This window comes from Arachis hypogaea, chromosome 2, assembly GCF_003086295.3.
Source record: "Arachis hypogaea cultivar Tifrunner chromosome 2, arahy.Tifrunner.gnm2.J5K5, whole genome shotgun sequence".
Classification (NCBI taxonomy): Eukaryota; Viridiplantae; Streptophyta; class Magnoliopsida; order Fabales; family Fabaceae; genus Arachis; species Arachis hypogaea.
Genome location: NC_092037.1, coordinates 43,769,630 through 43,791,668, shown reverse-complemented (window position 1 = coordinate 43,791,668; position 22,039 = coordinate 43,769,630). Strand labels below are relative to the sequence as shown.

The window sequence follows — 22,039 nt, the reverse complement described above, 5'->3', positions numbered from 1 at the left end:
AATTTAATTTAGAATTTTCCCATTTGGCTTGGGTTAAATAATTGGTGATGCTTGAGTTATCAAACTCGAGGTGTTGACTGAAAATTGGAATTCTTCAAGGATTAATTTGAGATCCAATCATTCTAACTTTTCCCAAGGAAAGACTGGAATTTGAGGATTCGAATTAATTCATCCACTTAACTTACCTTCATAGTTAGAGGTTAACATAGTGGGAGAAAAATTCAATTCTCATCACAATTGATAAGGATAACTGGGATAGGACTTCCAATTTCTCATACCTTACCAAGAGATTTTATAATTATTAATTTATTTTCCTTTATATCTGTGCCCATTGCCCAATTTTCAAAACCCCCAATTTACAAAACTCATAACCAATAATAAGAACATACCTCCCTGCAATTCCTTGAGAAGACGACCCGAGGTTTAAATACTTCGGTTATCAATTTATTTAAGGGTTTGTTACTTGTGAGTTGTGACAACCAAAACATTTGTAGGAAAGGTTGATTGCTTGGTTTAGTAACTATACTCACAACGAAAGTTTACTATAACTCCTAAACCATCAATCTTCAGTTTTTCAAAATGGCGCCGTTGCCGGGGAATTGCAAACGTGTGCCTTATTATTGGTTATTGTAAATATTTTTCAAAAAAAAATCATATCTTTTTCAAAATCCTATCTTATCTTTTTCAAAATATTTTCTTTTTGTTAGTTTTTGTTTCTATTTTTTTTTTCTAGTACTATGAATTCTCACCCCTCTGGCTTCAAGTTTGATTACAATGTTATTGTTAGGAATGGACACTATAATGAGAATAAGAATATGTATCAAGGTCAAAGCAATCAAAGATGGACGGAGCCAAGAGGATCTGGTCAACCCTTTAGGCAATAACACCTTCCAAGATATCATGGATGAAGACCATTCTGCAATGCATACCAAAATGATAGATATCCTCAACATGACTTTGGACCACCATACTCACAAGCCTCTTTCCACCAAACACCTCCATATGACCCTAATCCTTATCCACCACACAAACCACCCTACGAGCCATACTTAGAACCACCACCTCAATCTTCACCATCTCCATATCCTTATCAAGATGAACCACCTTCCTACCATGAACCCTTTCTCCCAACAAATGAACCCTCCCATCCATCCCAAGCCGCCTTGGAGAAAGCATTTACCGATCTAAACTCTGCTATACAAGCCCTCGCCGCCCAAATCGGACCACTCAATACCTTCAATATTCAACCCTCAAGCTCCAATGCACTTCCATCTCAACCGCATAATAATCCAACCATCCCATCACCTCCATCCATGGAAGAGCACCCACATCTATCAATCCAAGAGCAAGATGATCCCAATTATGCTATTGATAGGGGACAAGAGAGAAAGGATCGTCTTCGCGAATCCATACTTCATAAGGAGCTAGAGAAGGCACTAAAGGTGAAGGTAGAAGAGACCCTTGAAGGTAAAGGAGTAATTGAAGGGAGTTGTCATGAAAGGTAATCATCAAGGAGGAACAAAACTCAAGGGATCATTTCAAGGAAACAATAGATCAATTTCATGCAACCATTCATCAATTGGAGCAAGCAATAAATCAATTACCTTCTAGATGTTCGGACACTCAAGGAACCCCCATGGCTTCATGTGGAGAATCTAATGAAGAACGTAGCATGAAGGAGACATTAGAGACTCCAGTGGAGAATAAGGAGCATGACTTTGTACTGGAACAAGTGGAGAAAACCATAATAGTTACAGAGGAAGAAGTGGTTGAAGATTTAGGAGATGCAGAACCTCCACGGGAACCTCGAGTCACAGAACCCTCTTCTAAGGAGTTTGAATTTGTTGTTGAGGAGTGTGTACAACCCCCAAGGCATATCATGGTTGAAGACTTGGAAGAGGTTGATCAAGAGATGGAGATTCAAGAAGAGGCACAACCTCCCATGCCCTTGGTGAACAATAAAGAAGAAATTGAATCAGAAGAAAGCTACCAAGAGGAAGAGGTTGATATTAAAGAAGCTTGCAAAGAGGTGGAAGATGTCAAAGAAGAGCACAAGGGAATAGAGCTTGCACGTTCATTAGAAACACCTTCCCTTAAGTTGCCATCATCCTTCACAACATTCAAGTGGGTAAAATTCATATCCCTTAGCTTCCTAATTCCACTTGAATATAGGCTACTGGAGACGGATGGTCAACTTAGAGCTCTTTGTGGCATTAAGAGTAAGAGGAAGATGGTCAGTGGTGAGAATTGTCCCGCAAAGTTCATTATGGTTGGAAGCTTTAAGTTTAACTGCAAAGGTTGGTATAGAGCTCAATTGAATGGGTCTAGGAAGTTGTTTGGACGCTTCAGTGAGAATTCTAAAACTGAACCACCCGGATGGAATCATGATAATCAACTTGAAGACGGGTGTAGAAACAAGATTTGGGATCCCGGAGGATATTGGATTTGCAAACATTGGTGGAGATTCCTGGATCAGTACAAGCATAAGCCACCATGACAAGGAGCTCGCCAAATGTCCAACTTAAGGACTTTAACTAAAAGTGCTAGGTGGAAGACAACCCACCATGGTATGATCGTCCCTTTTTAGTTTTAATTCTAATATGTTTTGTTTGTTTCTGAATTTTTATTGAACCTGGAATCATGCATAGCATTCATATTAAGCATTACACTCTGCATACTGCAAAATCATTAAAAAAATGGTTCCGCACGTGACGCGTAAGCATCGCCGACGCGTTCGTGTCGTATGTGCATTAGGGAGAAAATAAATTGAACAGAGAGTCACGCGAGAGCGTGGCTGGAAGTGTGCCTTCGGCACAAATTGATCCACGCAACCGCGTCGCTGACGCGTTTGTGTCATGTGAAAAAATGCATCCCACGCATCCGCGTCACCCACGCGAACGCGTGCCTCAAATTCGACGTAAAAAGGGTGTATGGCCGAAAGTTGCGCTAAAATTGGGCTGGACTCATGCTAGCAGCACAAGCCTTGTCACGCGAACGCGTGCCCCACGCGTTCGCGTCAATCCCAAACTATGGCCTATCACGCGATCGCCTCACCCACGCGGCCGCGTCACCCAAAATCTTGGCAAAATGAGTTTCAAACAAAAAGTTGCGCAGCCTCTAGCACGAATTCACTCACGCGACCGCGTGCCCCACGCGGCCGCGTCACTTGACAATAGCGCCAACCGCGCGAATGCGTCCCTCACGCGTTCGCGTCGCCTGCGCCGCACAGCTTACCCAAATCAGCCAAGATATCTCATCTTTTCTTCCCCAAATCTAAATCTTTTCTTTCCCTTCTTATTTCTTTCTTCCTTCCTTTCTTTTTCTTCTTTTTTCTTTTAATTGGTGTTGGAAATTTATTTGAGTCATTATTTTCCATATTTTGCTTATGGATTATTTGGGATTTGTTTAAACAATTATATATTATTATAATGGTGCTTGCATGTTCTAATTAATATTTTCCATACCTTATTTAAGATGCATGCTATGTGTTTGTGAAAACGCCCATATGGCATTTTGCACTATTTTTAGATTTTTTTTAAATCTACTACTCTAAATGCCTGCTTTTCATATAACCCCTTCTCGATTTTATTATTTAAATATAATTGTTTTTACAAACATATTATTAGTTTGGAAGACTTGGTAATCTAACTTGGACATTGAATGCTTGATCTATGCTACTCATGCCATTGCCAGCATGCCAATAAACATCTTGCATTTAACTGTCATCACATGCACTTACTATATTTCCATTGATGACTTTTCACATGTAGTCATGACCATGTGTTAACATCATTCTTCTTTACTGTGCATTGATTACAACCTTTTCCGCTCTCCTCCTTGCTGGATCCCCTAGCTTTACTTGTTACTTTCTTTTTCCCTTTTCAGGATGGCCACCAAAAAGGGTACAGAAAAAGCTACTCCCAAACCACCGGCAAGGAAAGTAACAAAGATAGCACCAGCTGAGGAACAACAACCCCCGTCCACTTGTACATCTTAGCATGCACTGAGGACGGTGCAATCTTTAAGTGTGGGGAGGTCGATACCGATCTCCATGGGTTAGTTACTCTTCTGTCTCAACACCAATGGTTTATTTTCCTTGTTAGTTGTTGCATTTGCATGTTTGTTTGATTTTTTGCATATTTTGCCACTTGGTTGAAGTAATATTTTCTTTTTCAAGAAATTTTTATAGTATTTCACTAATTTAAATTGAAAAAATTTGTGCTAAATTTGTTTGAAGTTGTATTTGGAACATGGTTTTTGAGCCAAAGAACACACAACCTGTGAGATTTTGAGCTTAATTGCATGGTTACATTATTTAACCATAATATTTTATTCTTGTGTGTTTTCTTCCCTATAATTGCAATCTTTACTTTGTTTCAGTCTATATGTCCATTGTTTAGTATATTTACATGCTTGCATATGATTGAGGCCATTATTTGATTTTAGCTCACTTATCCCAAATAAAGCCTACCTTCTACATCACCCTTGTTAGCCCCCTTGAGCTTTTAAATTCCCCCTTGTTTTATAACCACATTACTAGCCTTAAGCAGAAAAACAAAATAAAAATCCCAAGTTGAATCCTTGGTTAGCTTAAGATAGAAATTGTGTAAATGTTTAAGTGTCGGGAAACTTTATGGGAACACGGATGATAGAAACAATGTAGAAAGTTAAAAAGAATAAAGATATTTCAAAATAAAAAAAAAATTGGGAAGCATGCTCATGTGAAATCAAAGTAATTAAATTACCATGTGCATTTAAAAAAAATTAGTATTTAAATAAAGGGATACAAAAGAATTCCCCAAATGCAAAATAAAGCTATGCACATGGGACAAAATTCAAAAATAAGTTTGATACATGAGCATGTAATACAAAAGTGGAAAAAATTTGGGTAGCTAGGTAAGGAATTTTAAATTTTATAAAGTATGTATAAGTTAGGTGAGATCTTAGACTAATTAAGGATTCACTCTGTTAGCTCACTTAGCCTTATATATACATCCCCACCTTTACCTCAGCCCCATTACAACTTTGAAAAGACCTCATGATGTTTGCATTAGTATACTAAATATTTGTTGATTGGTTAGCTGAAGAACAAAGTTTAGAAAGTATGATTAGAGAAGATTAGAGTGAAGTACCCTATACACTTGAGAGATTAAAGTGATATACACTACCAGTGAGGGTTCAATGCTTGATTCTATGTTCCCTGCTTTTATGAGCAATCTTCTTACAAGTTTACTTATTTTCACTGTATGATTTGAATTAGTGAAATCTAGTTCATATTTATTCTTGAAGGATTTATTTACTTTTTACCAAGTAGGTAGAAACATTTTGCATGTAGTTGCATTCACATTCATAGGCTGCATTGCATGAGTCTTGCCTTTCCCTATTCATTTATTTGGTCTCCTTGAGTTTAGCATGAGGACATGCTAATGATTAAGTGTGGGGAGGTTGATAAACCACTATTTTATGGTTTATATTGTATTTAATTGAGTGGTTTTATCAAGCTTTTCACCCACTTATTCATATGATTTGCATGATTTTATAATTCCTTCCTAGTTTAGTTCTATGATTGAAAACATGCTTCTTTGGTCTTAATTTAGCTAATCTTAATCCTCTCCTATTACCATTCGATGCCTTGATCTGTGTGTTAAGTGTTTCAGGCTTCATAGGACAGGAATGGCTTAGAGAATAAAGAGGAAGCGTGCAAAAATGAAAGGAACACAAGGAATTGAGGAGATGACCAGCGAGAAGTCACGCGGTCGCATAGTTCACGCGACCGCGTGAAATGGAAGAAATCAGAGTGACGCAATTGCGTGCCTGACGCGACCGTGCGCATTGGAAGCTACACGAATGACGCGGAGGCATGGACGACGCGCCCGCATGGAAAAGAAAAACGATGAGTGACGCGATCGCGTGGACGACGCAGACCCATGACATGCGCAATCTGCAGAATTACAAAAGTCGCTGGCAGAGATTCTGGGCCGTATTTCAACCTAGTTTTTGGCCCAGAAACACAGATTAAAGTCAGGGAACATGCAAAGACTCAACAGGCTTTTTCATATTTCATAATTTTTAGTTTTAGATGTAGTTTTTAGAGAAAGAGGCTCTCTCCTCTCTCTTAGGATTTAAGATTTTAGGATTTCTATTAGTTTAGTTCAATTCATCTTCATTCCAGGTTCTATGTTCCTTCAATATTTATTTTCTACTTTTATTTACTCTAATACTTTTATTTGTATTTGAATTATGTTGCCTAATTGGCTTATGAACCTTTCCATGTTATGACTTGAATTTATGTTTAGACGTAATTTGATATGTGTCAGACTTATGATTGCTTTATTTACATGAATGCTTTTAATTTAATTTAGAATTTTCCCTTTTGGCTTGGGTTAAATAATTGGTGACGCTTAAGTTATCAAACTCGAGGTGTTGACTGAAAATTGGAATTCTTCAAGGATTAATTCAAGATCCAATAATTCTAACTTTTCCCAAGGAAAGACTGGAATTCGAGGATTCGAATTAATTCATCCACTTAACTTACCTTCATAGTTAGAGGTTAACATAGTGGGAGAAAAATTCAATTCTCATCACAATTGATAAGGATAACTGGGATAGGACTTCCAATTTCTCATACCTTGCTAAGAGATTTTATAATTATTAATTTATTTTCCTTTATATCTGTGCCCATTGCCCAAATTCCAAAACCCCCAATTTACAAAACTCATAACCAATAATAAGAACATACCTCCCTATAATTCCTTGAGAAGACAACCCGAGGTTTAAATACTTCGGTTATCAATTTATTTAGGGATTTGTTACTTGTGACAACCAAAACGTTTGTAAGAAAGGTTGATTGCTTGGTTTAGTAACTATACTCACAACGAGAGTTTACTATAACTTCTAAACCATCAATCTTCAGTTCTTCAACCCTACCAACATGGAGGTAATCAAAACCAAGGGTGGAGAGATAACTCAAACCAAAGGTAGAACCAAGCTCCCCAAGCTTAACCTAACGAAAATGCTCAAGCCTATTATTCCCAACACCCCCAAAGTCCGTAACAATACCAACAACCCCCACAACCTCAATCTCAAGTGAAGTATCAATATCCAAATAGTAGATCCAATCCTTCTCAAGTTAACCAAGCCCCTCCTCCCAATCAAACCCACATGAATGACACAATCCACACCTTCATGCAAGAGCAAAGAGAGTTTCAAAAGAAACAAGATGCATACATGGCTACAATGGCCGAAGCCCTTACCCGTTTAACTCTCCCTCCTCAAACCGCACAAAGCACCCAACAAGCGTCAACCTCAAGTAGTTTACCCTCTCAACCTCAACCCAACCCTAAGGAGAGCATAAATGCCATTACTCTCCAAAGTGGTACTAAGTTGGACAAGAATGTCGCTATACCCGCAAAGGCAAGTGATAAGACCAACAATGATGAGGTAGAAGAAGAGGTGGAGATGACAAAAGGTGAAGATGAAAAAGTTGAGAAATGTGAGGAGGAGCCACCAAAAGTCAAGGAGCCAAAGAGAAAGACCTTGCTTGAAGAGCCTTCACCCATTCGATTCCCAACTTTGGCTAAGAAGGCAAAGAAGCAAGAAGATCTTGACCCCACTTTGGTAGAAGTTTTTAAGAAAGTTGAAGTTACTGTCCCTCTCTTTCAAGCCATTCAACAAGTGCCAAAATATGCCAAGTTCCTTAAAGATGTGTGCACTCACAAAGACAAGCTTGGAAATCTTAACGAAAAGCCAGTAGATGATTCTATCTCTTCTTTGCTTCCTGAAAAATGTAATGATCCCGGCCCATGTTTGGTGACTTGTTTGATTGGTTGGATTAAGTTCATGGATTGTATGTGTGATTTGGGAGCGTATGTGAGCATCATGCAACTGCCCATATACCAAAGATTGAACTTACCACCCCTCAAGAGATCCAGGGCAAGGTTTATCTTGGCTGACAAGAGTATTGTGTCTGTGGTTGGAATTGTGGAGAACGTCATAATCAACATTTAAGGTTTGCTTTTTTCGGTTGACTTCTGGTGGACGAAATTGTGATTGCCCTCTTTGTATTTGCATGAGATTTATTTAATGACTCTTTGGCATGTGTGATCACAACTACGTTCAACTTAACCAGCAAGTGTACTAGGTCATCCAAGTAATACCTTACGTGAGTAAGGGTCGATCCCACAGAGATTGTTGGTATGAAGCAAGCTATGGTCACCTTGTAAATCTCAGTTAGGCAGATTAAATTGGTTTATGGTGAGTTCGAAAATTAATAAATAAATAGAAAATAAAAAGGGATAGAAATACTTATGTAAAGCAATAGTGGGAATTTCAGATAAGTGTGTGAAGATGCTGTGCTCCTCTCGTATCTCTATTTTCTTATTACATTCATCCAATCCTTCCTACTCCTTTCCATGGCAATCTATATGTAGGGCATCACCGTTGTCAATGGCTACATCCCATCCTCTCAGTGAAAACGTTCCTATGCTCTGTCACAGCATGGCTAATCATCTGTCGGTTCTCAATCAGGTTGGAATAGAATCCTTTGATTCTTTTGCGCTTGTCATCACGCCCAGCCTTCAGGAGTTTGAAGCTCGTCACAGTCATTCAATCCCAGAATCCTACTCAGAATACCATAGACAAGGTTTAGACTTTCCTGATCCTCATGAATGCCGCCATCTATCTAGCTTATACCACGAAGATTCTGTTGGGGAATCTAAGAGATATGCGCCCGGCCTAGAGTAGAACGGAAGTGGTTGTCAGTCACACGCGTTCATAGGTGAGAATGATGATGAGTGTCACGGATCATCACATTCATCAAAGTTAAGTGCAACGTATATCTTGGAATAACGATAGAAGAGAATTGAATAGAAAGTAATAATAATTGTATTGAAACTTGAGGTACAGCAGAGCTCCACACCCTTAATCTATGGTGTGCAGAAACTCCACTGTTGAAAATACATAAGTAAAAGGTTCAGGCATGGCCGAATGGCCAGCCCCCTAAAACGTGATCAATAGCCTCCTAAGATGAAGAATAAAACAAAACTGAGACCAAAGATGAAATGTGGTCAAAAGACCTGATGGTCAAAAGACGACTAATACACTAGTAAAAAGTCTTATTTATACTAAACTAGCTGCTAGGGTTTACATGAGTAAGTAATTGATGCATAAATCCACTTCCGGGGCCCACTTGGTGTATGTTTGGGCTGAGCTTGATCTATCCACGAGCTGAGGCTTTTCTTCGAGTTGAAGTCCAAATTATAACGTGTTTTGGGCGTTCAACTCCGGATCATGACGTGTTTCTGGCGTTTAACTCCAGACAGTAGCATGTACTTGGCGTTCAACGCCAAGTTACGTCGTCAATTTCCGAATAAATTATGGACTATTATATATTGCTGGAAAGCTCTGAATGTCTACTTTCAAACGCCGTTGAGAGTGCGCCATTTGGAGTTCTGTAGCTCCAGAAAATCCATTTCACGTGCAGGGAGGTCAGATTCCAACAGCATCAGCAGTCATTTTGTCAGCCTTTTTCAGAGTTTTGCTCAAATCCCTTAATTTCAGCCAGAAATTACCTGAAATCACAGAAAAATACACAAACTCATAGTAAATTCCAGAAATGTGAATTTAACATAAAAACTAATGAAAACATCCCTAAAAGTAGCTTAAACTTACTAAAAACTACCTAAAAACAATGCCAAAAAGCGTATAAATTATCCGCTCATCACAACACCAAACTTAAATTGTTGCTTGTCCCCAAGCAACTGAAAATCAATTAGGATAAAAAGAAGGAATATACTATAAATTCCAAACTATCAATGAATATTAATTATATTTAGATGAGCGGGACTTGTAGCTTTTTGCTTCTGAACAGTTTTGGCATCTCACTTTTTCCCTTGAAGTTTAGAATGATTGGCTTCTCTAGGAACTTAGAATTTCGGATAGTGTTATTGATTCTCCTAGATAAGTATGTTGATTCTTGAACACAGCTACTTATGAGTCTTGGCCGTGGCCCTAAGCACTTTGTTTTCCAGTATTACCACCGGATACATAAATGCCACAGACACATGACTGGGTGAACCTTTTCAGATTGTGACTCAGCTTTGCTAGAGTCCCCAGTTAGAGGTGTCCAGAGCTCTTAAGCACACTCTTTTTGCTTTGGATCACGACTTTAACCACTCAGTCTCAAGCTTTTCACTTGGACCTTCATGACACAAGTACATGGTTAGGGACAGCTTGATTTACCCGCTTAGGCCTGGATTTTATTTCCTTGGCCCTCCTATCCATTGATGCTCAAAGCCTTGGATCCTTTTTACCCTTGCCTTTTGGTTTTAAGGGCTATTGGCTTTTTCTGCTTGCTTTTTCTTTTTCTTTATATTTTTTTTCGCCATTTTTTTCACTGCTTTTTCTTGCTTCAAGAATCAATTTTATGATTTTTCAGATTATCAATAACATTTCTCTTTGTTCATCATTCTTTCAAGAGCCAACAATTTTAACATTCATAAACAACAATATCAAAAATATGCACTGTTCAAGCATTCATTCAGAAAACAAAAAGTATTGTCACCACATCAATATAATTAAATTAAATTCAAGGATAAATTCGAAATTCATGTACTTCTTGTTCTTTTGAATTAAAACATTTTTCCTTTAAGAGAGGTGAAGGATTAATGGAATTTATTCATAGCTTTAAGACATGGTTACTACATACTAATGATCATGAAGTGGAGACACAAAACATAGATAAACACAACATTAAAAACCGAAAAACAGAAAGAAATAAGAACAAGGAATGAATCCACCTTAATGGCGTCTTCTTCTTGAAGGACCAACAATGTCCTTAAGCTCTTCTATGTCCCTTCCTTGCCTTTGTTGCTCCTCCCTCATTGCTCTTTGATCTTCTCTTATTTCATGGAGAATGATGGAGTGCTCATGATGTTCCACCCTTAATTGTTCAACATTGTGGCTCAAATCTTCTAAGGAAGTGTTGAGTTGTTCCCAATAGTTGTTGGGAGGAAAGTGCATTCCTTGAGGCATCTCAGGGATTTCTTGATGATGAGCTTCCTCATGCATCTCTTGAGAACCGTGAAGGGTCTCTCTTGCTTGCTCCATCCTCTTCTTGGTGATGGGCTTATCCTCCTCAATGGAGATGTCTCCTTCTATGATAACTCCAGCTGAGTAACATAGATGGAAAATAAGGTGAGGAAAAGCTAGCCGTGCCATTGTGGAGGGCGTGTCGGCTATTTTGTAGAATTCATTGGAGATGACCTCATGAATTTCTACTTCCTCTGCAATCATGATGCTATGAATCATGATGGCCCAATCCACAGTAACTTTAGATCGGTTGCTAGTGGGAATGATGGAGCGTTGAATGAACTCCAACCATCCTCTAGCCACAGGCTTGAGGTCCAGTCTTCTTAGTTGAACTGGCTTGCCTTTGGAGTTTCTCTTCCATTGAGCTCCTTCCACACATATGTCCATTAGGACTTGGTCCAACCTTTGATTAAAGTTGACCCTTCTAGTGTAGGGGCGTTCATCTCCTTGCATCATGGGCAAGTGAAACGCCAACCTCACATTTTCCGGACTAAAATCTAAGTATTTCCCCCGAACCATTGTGAGATAATTCTTTGGATTTGGATTCATACTTGATCATGGTTCTTAGCGATCCATGCATTGGCATAGAACTCTTGAACCATTAAGATTCCGACTTGTTGCATAGGGTTGGTTAAGACTTCCCAACCTCTTCTTCGGATTTCATGTCGGATCTGCGGATACTCATTTTTCTTGAGCTTGAAAGGGACCTCAAGGATCACCTTCTTCTTTGCCACAACAACATAGAAGTGGTCTTGATGGCTTTTGGAGATGAATCTTTCCATCTCCCATGACTCGGAGGTGGAAGCTTTTGTCTTCCCTTTTTCTTTTCTAGAGGATTCTCCGGCCTTAGGTGCCATTGATGGTAATGGAAAAACAAAAAGCTTATGCTTTTACCATACCAAACTTAAAAGATTGCTCGTCCTCGAGCAATAGAAGAAAGAAGATAAGGAGAAGAAGAAGAGAATATAGTAGAGAGGGAGAGATGTAGGTTCGGCCAAGGTGAAGGAGAGGGGGTTGTGTTGTGTGAAAATGAAGTAGAATGGAAGGGTATATATAGGGAGAGGGGGGAGTGAATGTTCAGCCATTTAGGGTGGGAGTGGGTGGGAAAATGTTTTTGATTTGAATTTTTGAAGGTAGGTGGGGTTTATGGGGAAGAGTGGATGGATGTGAGTGGTGAAGGGGGTGATTGGGAAGAGGGATTGAGGTGATTGGTGAAGAGTGTTGGGAAGTGTGACATGGGGAATACTCATCACAAAAATAGGATTAGGAGGTAAGGTGGGAATATAGTAGGTGGGGATCCTGTGGGGTCCACAGATTCTGAGGTGTCAAAGAATTCCATCCCTGCACCAAATAGGCATGTAAATTGCCTTTGCACACCATTCTGGCGTTTAAACGCCGTGTGGTGCACATTCTGGGCGTTCAACGCCCATGTAAAGCATGTTTCTGGCGTTGAACGCCAGTTTCATGCTTGTTACTGGCGTTCAGCGCCAGCTTTTCTTCTCTAGGCACATTCCTGGCGTTCAGTGCCAGAATGTTGCTTGTTTCTGGCGTTCAGCGCCAGAATGATGCTCTGTTCTGGCGTTGAACGCCAGCCAGATGCATCTTACTAGCGTTGAACGCCAACCTGTGCTTCCTCCAGGATATGATATTTTCTTCTACTGTTTTTGATTCTGTTTTTAATTTTTATGATTTTTTTGTGACTCCTCATGATCATGTACCTAATAAAACACAAAATAAAAATAAAATAATATAAAATAAAAATTAGATAAAATTGGGTTGCCTCCCAACAAGTGCTTCTTTAATGTCAATAGCTTGACAGTGGCTCTCATGAAGCCACAAGGTGATCAGGTCAATGTTGTATAGTCCCAACACCAAACTTAGAGTTTGGATATGGGATCTTAACACTTAGTGTTTGGTTGTGGCCTCACAATACCAAACTTAGAGTTTGACTGTGGGGGCTCTTCTTGACTCTGAACTGAGAGAAGCTCTTCATGCTTACTCTCTTTTGTCACAGAGGGATGGCCATGTGCCTTAAACACAAGGTAGTCCGCATTCAATTGAAGAACTAATTCACCTCTGTTGACATCTATCACAGCTCCTGCTGTGGCTAGGAAAGGTCTTCCAAGGATGATGCATTCATCCTCTTCCTTCCTAGTGTCTAAGATTATGAAATCAGCAGGGATGTAAAGGCCTTCAACCTTTACTAACACGTCCTCCACTATTCCATAAGCTTGTCTCAATGACTTGTCTGCCAATTGTAATGAGAACAAGGCAAGTTGTACCTCAATGATCCCCAGCTTCTCCATTACAGAGAGTGGCATAAGATTTATCCCTGACCCCAGATCACATAGAGCCTTTTCAAAGGTCATGGTGCCTATGGTACAAGGTATTAAGAACTTGCCAGGATCTTGTTTCTTTTGAGGTAGAGTTTGCTGAATCCAGGTATCTAGTTCATTAATGAGCAAGGGAGGTTCACTTTCCCAAGTCTCATTACCAAACAACTTGGCATTCAGCTTCATGATAGCTCCTAAATATTTAGCAACTTGCTCTCCAGTCACATCTTCATCCTCTTCAGAGGAAGAATAGTCTTCAGAGCTCATGAATGGCAGAAGGAGATTTAATGGGATCTCTATGGTCTCTGTATGAGCCTCAGATTCCTTTGGATCCTTAATAGGAAACTCCTTCTTGCTTGAAGGACGTCCCAGGAGGTCTTCCTCACTAGGATTTTTGTCATCCTCCTCCCTTGTGCATTCGGCCACATTGATCACATCAATGGCCTTGCACTCTCCTTTTGGATTCTCTTCTGTATTGCTTGGGAGAATACTGGGAGGGGTTTCACTGACTTTCTTACTCAGCTGGCCCACTTGTGCCTCCAGATTTCTGATGGAGGATCTTGCTTCATTCATGAAACTGAAAGTGGCCTTTGACAGATCAGAGACTAGATTGGCTAAATTAGAAGTGTTTTGTTCAGAATTCTCTGTCTGTTGCTGAGAATATGATGGATATGGCTTGCTATTGCTCAGCCTATTACGTCCACCATTGTTAAAGCCTTGTTGAGGCTTTTGTTGATCCTTCCATGAGAAATTTGGATGATTTCTCCATGATGAGTTATAGGTGTTTCCATAAGGTTCACCCATGTAATTAACCTCTGCCATGGCAGGGTTCTCAGGATCATAAGCTTCTTCAGAAGCTGCCTCTTTAGTACTGTTGGATGCATTTTGCCATCCATTCAAACTTTGAGAGATCATATTGACTTGTTGAGTCAACACTTTGTTCTGAGCCAATATGGCATTCAGAGTATCAATTTCAAGAACTCCTTTCTTCTAAGGTATCCCATTATTCACGGAATTCCTCTCAGAAGTGTACATGAATTGGTTGTTTGCAACCATGTCAATGAGTTCTTGAGCCTCTTCAGGCGTTTTTTTTAGGTGAATAGATCCACCTGCAGAATGGTCCAATGACATTTTCGAAAATTCAGATAGGCCATAATAGAATATATCTAATATGGTCCATTCTGAAAATATGTCAGATGGACATCTTTTGGTCAGCTGCTTGTATCTTTCCCAAGCTTCATAGAGGGATTCACCATCTTTTTGTTTGAAGGTTTGAACATCCACTCTCAACTTGCTCAGCTTTTGAGGAGGAAAGAATTTATCCAGGAAGGCAGTGACTAGCTTATCCCAGGAGTCCAGGCTATCCTTGGGTTGTGAATCCAACCATATTCTAGCTCTGTCTCTTACAGCAAAAGGGAAAAGCATGAGTCTGTAGACTTCAGGATCAACTCCATTCGTCTTTACAGTCTCACAGATCTGCAAGAACTCAGTTAAAAACTGATAAGGATCTTCAGATGGAAGTCCATAAAACTTGCAGTTTTGTTGCATTAAAGCAACTAGCTGAGGTTTCAGCTCAAAATTATTGGCTCCAATGGCAGGAATGGAGATGCTTCTTCCATCAAATTTGGACGTTGGCTTTGTGAAGTCACCTAGCATTCTCCTTGCATTATTATTGTTTTCGGCTGCTATCTCCTTCTCTTGTTCTAATATTTCTGAAAGGTTACCTTTAGATTGTTGTAATTTAGCTTCTCTTAATTTTCTCTTCAGAGTCCTTTCAGCTTTTGGATCAATTTCAACAAGAGTGCCTTTATCCTTATTCCTGCTCATATGAAAGAGAAGAAAACAAGAAAAGAAAGAGGAATCCTCTATGTCACAGTATAGAGATTCCTTTATGTTAGAAGAAGAAAGAAAGGGGAGAAGAAAGTAGAAGAGGGGGATTCGGATATTAGGTGGAGAGATGTGAAGAGAAGTGTTAGTAATTGAATAAATAAATAGAATAAGAAAATAAGGGGAGAATTTCGAAAATAATTTTGAAAAAGGGGTTAGTAATTTTCGAAAATTAAAGATAAGATAAGATTAAAATTAAAATTTAAAACAATTAAAAAGAATTTTTGAAAAAGAGAGAAGTATTTTCGAAAATTAGAGAGGGATAGGTAGTTAGTTGGTTTTGAAAAAGATATTAAAATCAAATTTGAAAAAGATAAGAAGATAAGAAGTTAGATAAGATATTTTAAAATCAAATTTTGAAAAAGGTAAGATAAAAGATTAAAAGATTTAATTTTTTTAAAATGACTTAACTAACAAGAAACTACAAGATAAGATTCTAAAACTTAAAGATTGAACCTTTCTTAACAAGAAAGTAACAAACTTCAAATTTTTGAACCAATCACCTTAATTGTTAGCTATTTTTCGAAAATATGATATAAAGATAAGAAAAAGATTTTGAAAATAATTTAAAAAAGATTTTTGAAAATTTTCAAAAAAAAGAAAAAATGGAAAAGATATGATTTTTGAAAGAAATTTTGAAAAGATAAGATTTTTAAAATTGAAATATTGATTTGACTTGTAAGAAACAACTAATTTTTTAAAAAAATTTGACCAAGTCAACCCAAAATTTCGAAAATTTGGAGGGAAATAAGGAAAAGATATTTTTTTATTTTTTGAATTTTTAAAGATGAGAGAGAAAAACATAAAAATGACCCAAAATATGAAAATTTTGGATCAAACACATAATGCATACAAGAACACTATGAATGTCAAGATGAACACCAAGAACACTTTGAAGATCATGATGAACATCAAAAACATATTTTTGAAAAATTTTTTATGCAAAGAAAACATGCAAGACACCAAACTTAGAAATCTTTAATGCATGGACTCTAACAAACGAAAAATGCATATGAAAAACAACAAACAACAAAAAACAAGAAATCATCAAGATCAAACAAGAAGACTTGTCAAGAACAACTTGAAGATCATGAAGAATACTATGAATGCATAAGATTTTCGAAAAATGCAAGAAAAAAATTTTTAAGGCATGCAATTGACACCAAACTTAAAAATTGACTCAAGACTCAAACAAGAAACACAAAATATTTTTGATTTTTATGATTTTCTAATTTTTTTGGATTTTTTATAAATTTTTTTCGAAAATATTTTTAAAAAAACGAAAAAAGGAAAAGAAAAATTTTGAAAAAGTTTTTGAAAAGAAAATTACCTAATCTGAGCAACAAGATGAACCGTCAGTTGTCCATACTCAAACAATTCCCGGCAACGGCACCAAAAACATTGTGGACGAAATTGTGATTGCCCTCTTTGTATTTGCATGAGATTTATTTAATGACTCTTTGGCATGTGTGATCACAACTACGTTCAACTTAACCAGCAAGTGTACTGGGTCATCCAAGTAATACCTTACGTGAGTAAGGGTTGATCCCACAGAGATTGTTGGTATGAAGCAAGCTATGGTCACCTTGTAAATCTCAGTTAGGTAGATTAAATTGGTTTATGGTGAGTTCGAAAATTAATAAATAAATAGAAAATAAAAAGGGATAGAAATACTTATGTAAAGCAATAGTGGGAATTTCAGATAAGTGTGTGAAGATGCTGTGCTCCTCTCGTATCTCTATTTTCTTATTACATTCATCCAATCCTTCCTACTCCTTTCCATGGCAAGCTGTATGTAGGGCATCACCGTTGTCAATGGCTACATCCCATCCTCTCAGTGAAAACGTTCCTATGCTCTGTCACAGCATGGCTAATCATCTGTCGGTTCTCAATCAGGTTGGAATAGAATCCCTTGATTCTTTTGCGCTTGTCATCACGCCCAGCCTTCAGGAGTTTGAAGCTCGTCACAGTCATTCAATCCCAGAATCCTACTCGGAATACCATAGACAAGGTTTAGACTTTCCGGATCCTCATGAATGCCGCCATCTATCTAGCTTATACCACGAAGATTCTATTGGGGAATCTAAGAGATATGCGCCCGGCCTAGAGTAAAACGAAAGTGGTTGTCAGTCACGCGCGTTCATAGGTGAGAATGATGATGAGTGTCACGGATCATCACATTCATCAAAGTTAAGTGCAACGTATATCTTGGAATAAGGATAGAAGAGAATTGAATAGAAAGTAATAATAATTGTATTGAAACTTGAGGTACAACAGAGCTCCACACCCTTAATCTATGGTGTGCAGAAACTCCACTGTTGAAAATACATAAGTAAAAGGTTCAGGCATGGCCGAATGGCCAGCCCCCTAAAACGTGATCAATAGCCTCCTAAGATGAAGAATAAAACAAAACTGAGACCAAAGATGAAACGTGGTCAAAAGACCTGATGGTCAAAAGATGACTAATACACTAGTAAAAAGTCTTATTTATACTAAACTAGCTACTAGGGTTTACATGAGTAAGTAATTGATGCATAAATCCACATCCGGGGCCCACTTGGTGTATGTTTGGGCTGAGCTTGATCTATCCACGAGCTGAGGCTTTTCGTGGAGTTGAACTCCAAATTATAACGTGTTTTGGGCGTTCAACTCCGGATCATGACGTGTTTCTAGCGTTTAACTCCAGACAGCAGCATGTACTTGGCGTTCAACGCCAAGGTATGTCGTCAATTTTCGAATAAAGTATGAACTATTATATATTGCTGGAAAGCTCTGAATGTCTACTTTCCAACTCCGTTGAGAGCGCGCCATTTGGAGTTCTGTAGCTCCAGAAAATCCATTTCGAGTGCAGGGAGGTCAGATTCCAACAGCATCATCAGTCCTTTTGTCAGCCTTTTTCAGAGTTTTGCTCAAATCCCTTAATTTCAGCCAAAAATTACCTGAAATCACAGAAAAACACACAAACTCATAGTAAAGTCCAGAAATGTGAATTTAACATAAAAACTAATGAAAACATCTCTAAAAGTAGCTTGAACTTACTAAAAACTACCTAAAAACAATGCCAAAAAGCGTATAAATTATCCGCTCATCAACTTCCACATCTTGGAGACTCCACCTATTGATTTGACTAACCCATCATCAATACTCCTTGGAAGGTCATTCTTGAAGACGGCCCATTTCAAGCTAGACGCACACTCGGGAGTCTATTCTTTTGAGTCGGATGGCAGGTTAGTCAAGTTCACCCTGGAGGAGTCCAACAAACCCATTCTTAAGGCCTATTCTATTTTTGGGTGTGACATAGTTGAAGACAAAGTGATTGAGGATATCAAGGAACAAGGAAAAGAGGAGGTTACCAAGAAGTCAAATTCAAAGGATCATACTCAACCCAAGAATGCCAAGGAGTTGGAGATTTTTCTCCTTGGAGAAGTTCCTAAGTGACCAATGAAGCTATGCAAGTCCAACTTAGGACTCTAAACCAAAGTACTTGGTGGGAGACACCCCCACCATGGTGACATTTTTCTAACTCTATCTCTTGTTTATAGCTTTTTGAATTACTTGATTTTTTGTCATATAGTGATTAGCGTAGGTTTGGTTTAATAACTTTGAAGTTAAAGAGGTTAGAATTCCTTATGGACTGTGATTGTATGCTTGTTTGAATGATTTGGGGTTGGTATTTTGATTTGCCAAGGTTGAGAACCTTAGTTTTATAGAGAAAAGAATTTTCTGAAACAGGGCATTTGTGCGTCCGCACCACCCTGTGCGTGCACACAAAGTTGTCTTTTTCGCCATCTGTGCGGGCGCACAAGCCTGTGCGTCCGCACTCGCTTTGACAAGTCCTCTGGTGGCAGTGCCAGAACAGTCTGTGCGTGTGCACTACCCCTTTTCTCTGCTCTGTGTGTGCGCACAGCTGCGTGCGTACGCACACGTTCCCTTTTGTGTCTTGTTTGTGCGGCCGCACAGACGTGTGCGTTTGCACACCGCTTGTAAGCCCCTCTGGTGGGAGCGAGGGAACGGCTTGTGCGAGCGCACACTTTCCCCTTTCTTATCATCTGTGCGTATGCACGGATCTGCGTGCACGCACGCATATGCTCTTGTCCTCAAGTTATAAAAAAAGAAAGAGAAGAGAGAGAAAGAGTCCTTCTGTGCGTTCACACCTTTTGGTGCGCTCGCACGCCCTTTTGCAACCTCTCTGGTTGCAGTTATCGCACGCTGTGTGCGTTCGCTCCCTCCCTAAGTTGTCACTTTTGTGTGTTTGCACAGGTATTGTGCGTCCGCACAGGTTGCGAACTGGGCGTTAATAGTGTGAGCTGCCCTGTTGAGGGGCAGCATTCTTTTCTTTTCCTTTCTTCTTCTTGCTCTCTCTCATCTCCCCCTCTCCTCTGCCCAGTCTCGCCGGTCCGCTGCCACCGTCAGCCACCGAGCCACCACCACCATATCTCTATTTTTCTCTTATTTCTCTTCTCTCTTCTTTCCTTCTTCTCTTTTCTTCTTCTCTCTCTATTCACCATCATGAATTTTCTCTTCCGGCCGAGCCAACGGCCGTGATTTCGCAGTGGCTATAAGAAGTGCCATTGTTCCTGCCTAGTTCTTGTTCTACTCAACCTTCATACCAAAGGTTCTTGGTTTTATTTTCTTTTTTTTCTTTCTTTCTTCCTATTTTTGCTAATATTGTTGCATTTTCTTTAATTTCTTTTATGTTGTTTGGATTAAATTTGTTGCTTTCTTCTTATTATTTTCTCGTATTGCAAAGTGTTATTTCTTGATTATTGGGTTGCTTGTTGTCAATTTTGAGCTTAATTGTGATGGGTTTGCACATTGCATACCGTATGTTCGATAAAATGCCTCAATGAACGTTTTGTTTGATTCATATGACTTGGCCATCATATGTTTTCAATTTATCTTTTGTTAGGCATTATATGTGAATTGTGCAACTTCATTTGTGAATTTTGATGTTGATGAATTCGTGTCACCAATGCATTTTCATGCTCACATGCTTTGAGTTAAACCTCCCATGTTTGCCAAGAAATTGTGTATTTTGTCAATGAGTGAGCATAAGTAGCAATTGCATTGTGTTGATAGAATCTAAGTTCAATGTTCATCTTGGAATCTAAATTAGGTAATCCTTTTACAAACATTCAACCTTTTAATGGTGTCTTGATCAAGCATCTTTTGGCCTCAAATTAAAGAACATTGTATATGTGATTACCATTTGTCGATGATGAACAATTGACTTTCCTCTTTTGGTATTGGTTAGAGTTTCTTGCATGTCTATATTTCACTTTCTTGCAACATGAGCACTTAATTGTGAAGCTTTGAGCCTTTAATTAAATTGAGAGTGTGATCGCCGTTGTATGTGGCCGGTGTGTATGTTCCAACCGTGCGCACCATTGGAATATATACACCGTCATTCATGTGAATTACACTATCATCAAGCTTCCAATTAAGAATTTAGTTTTCTAGATATTATTAAGTGTTTCCTCCTTGTTCTAAATTTGTTGTTGTCCTGTAACCTCAATTTTCTTCTGCTTTCTCGTAGGATGCGGAAAAAGGGTAAAAAACCGGTCACTTTACCGGTTGTGAAACCTTCAACCCACGCATCACTACCATGTTTCATGGATCAACCGAGTCACAAACCGGACATCTTGATCAACCGAAGAGCACAGTTCCATTACGACAACTTTAAGAAAAGGTTAATCCATTGGGAACGGACACTCAAGGTCCCGATCAAGTACAAAGCAGTTATCCATGAGTGGATTACCTCACTTCATTGGGAGTTCTTAGAGCAAGACCCAATCAAAGTCAATGAAACCATGGTGCGGAAATTCTACGCCAATTACCAAAGATGGGAAGCAGAGTCGGTACTCCTCCGGGGAAAGAGGTTGGATACTTCCAACTAGACTCTTGAAGCTATTCTGAAGATCCCCCACGCTCCGCCCGAAGAGGATGACTATCCTTGGATTAAGGCGAAGGCGTCTAAGGGGAGGATGTCTCTGACTCCCATACTTCAAAGAATTGGCCGTCCTGGTACTTCTTGGGAGTTTAGAAAAAGGAGAAATTCTGTTCCTGCGACTATAGCTTACTCCGACCTGAATACCGAAGCTCGTATATGGTATCAAATTGTAGCGGACTATATCATTCCCAGCACTTATGTTATCCATGTGAGATTCAAGACTGCGTTACTACTTCGGGCTATTATGAAAGGAGAGCATAGCTATTGTGCCTTAATTACGCACATGGAACCTAATTGAGAAAAAGAACGTCAGCATTCTTTTTCCATCGATAGTGATGCGTTTAGCAATAGTAGCAGGGGTAGAATGGCGTCCGCAAGATATCATGTTCATGGTTGCTAAAGGCAACAAGTTCATCCCGAGGGGCGATTTGAAAAAATTAACCACCCCCTCCAAGAGGAAGACACCCATAGCACCACCACCAAGTCTACCAACCTCATCAACTGATTTACCCATTCTCTGTCCTCTTCCCGAATTGTTCAAAGACATCTTGCACGATATCCACCGCAATGAGCATTTGGAACAAAAGCGTTTCAAGGTTCATTTTGGCTTCGAAGGCCATCACGTGTTCCTGGGGGTCTTTAGTCCCTCATATCTCAGGTTCGTCGGCCTGTCAAAGTATTTCAGCAACCAGACTTTAAGGATGGAGAGGTGGAAAAGGGTTGCTTCCATGACAATGGGGTCCCATCTTTTCCTTCCCCCGCTTTTCCAGGTCTCACCATG

At 39.1% G+C, this 22,039-nt stretch overlaps 1 non-coding gene across 1 annotated transcript; it reads left to right on the top strand.

Annotated features, from left to right (window-relative positions):
- Positions 1 to 14,610: 14,610 nt before the first annotated feature.
- On the top strand, positions 14,611 to 14,714 carry LOC112764034 (small nucleolar RNA R71). Its single transcript, XR_003182983.1, has one exon. It is a non-coding gene; the product is annotated as a small nucleolar RNA R71 (small nucleolar RNA).
- Positions 14,715 to 22,039: the final 7,325 nt, after the last annotated feature.